This window comes from Bufo bufo, chromosome 6 (assembly GCF_905171765.1).
Source record: "Bufo bufo chromosome 6, aBufBuf1.1, whole genome shotgun sequence".
Taxonomy (NCBI): Eukaryota; Metazoa; Chordata; class Amphibia; order Anura; family Bufonidae; genus Bufo; species Bufo bufo.
In genome coordinates, this window is record NC_053394.1 from 174,762,753 (window position 1) to 174,764,456 (window position 1,704).

The following is a 1,704-nucleotide window of genomic DNA, read 5'->3' on the forward strand; positions in this document are numbered from 1 at the left end:
GGCTTGCGTTCCAGGTTGGGGTCTCTCCTTTTCCGTTTCCGGCTTCTTCATTTACTTTATTTGGAACTGATTTATGCCGCCTCCTGCCCGGTTGCTAGGCGTTTTTACTTCGCTCCTGCATGGCGGGCTGAGGCTCACACGCCTGTATTTGTGCGGAGCTCTGGTTGTGGATGGATGAAGTGATAGTACTGCACATGCACAGTGCTCCAGAAAGAGTAGTACCAGAAACAGTCTTCCCTGTAAACTCAGGAAAGAACAAGGCAACTTTATGGATAGGCTAGAAAATCATGGCAAAAAAAACCAAAAGTTGCACAAATGCAGTGTTATACAGGAAATCCTATATGTATATTAGACAAGAAGACATGACATAATCCAGGATAAGAGCCAACTGAGGGATCTTTAGAACATGACCAAATGGGTTAACCCTTAGAGGACTTTGCAATTTTCTCTTTTTGCGTTTTATATATGTTACTCGGCTCCTTCTACACCCACCACCCCCTTTCTGGAGTATGATTGTGTCGCTGTTGATAAATCTGGAATGAAACAAAGTAAATGGATTTTCCTGATATTTGCTATTGATGACGTACCTTCGGGACCCCTGCCAATTAGCTGTCTAAAGAGACCACAGTGCTCCAGCGAGCGCTGCGGCCCCCTTGCAGCTCACCAAGCACAGCAATGTGACGTCACAGGCCTAGGAAGACGCTGAAGCACATCGGTGAGGGTGCCAAAAGTCAGACCCCCCCGGATCTGGTGTTGATAACCTATTTTGAGGATAAGCCATCAATGTGAAAATCTGATTTGAACTATTTGAAATTACATAGCGCCCAAAAATCACATCTTGGAGACACTACTTCATTAAAAAGACAGCATTTTGTGCATAATACAACATTAACAAATATTGCAGCTTTGGAATACAACAATATAGCTTCCAAATACCGCATCTTGAGAACGCTACAACATTAAAAAGACTGCATTCTGTTAACAATATAATATAAATGTCACAGCTTGTGAATACAACACCACCACGAGCACATAATCCCCCAGATATACCAGCATTGTAAGCACGATCCAGTTTTTATATGATAAATGTATTCTACATGCCACTGCTATTTTGATATATAAAGTGTGGATCCACATTATTTATAACTGCAGGTCCTGCAGTTATTAACTAGAATAGTCTATTATTATTTTTTATTGGTATTGATGCATTTCTATGAATATCATTATTTTATTTTATATAAAAATATGTTTAGAGCACCTGCCCATTATTATCTATTAGGCCCCTTTCACACAGGCGAGAATTCCGCGCGGGTGCAATGCGTGAGGTGAATGCATTGCACCCGCACTGAATCCGGACTCATTCACTTCAATGGGGCTGTGCAGATGAGCGGTGATTTTCACGCATCACTTGTGCGTTGCATGAAAATCGCAGCATGTTTTATATTCTGCGTTTTTCACACAACGCAGGCCCCATAGAAATTAATGGGGATGCATGAAAATCACATAGCATCCACAAGCAAGTGCGGATGCGGTGCGCTTTTCACGCATGGTTGCTAGGAGATGATGTTAGTAAGTTGATAAAAGTCATTTTACTGTATTATTTTCCCTTATAACATGGTTATAAAGGAAAATAATAGTATTCTTAATACAGAATGCTTACTAAAATGTGGCTTGAGGGGTTCAAAAAATAAATAAAAATTAACT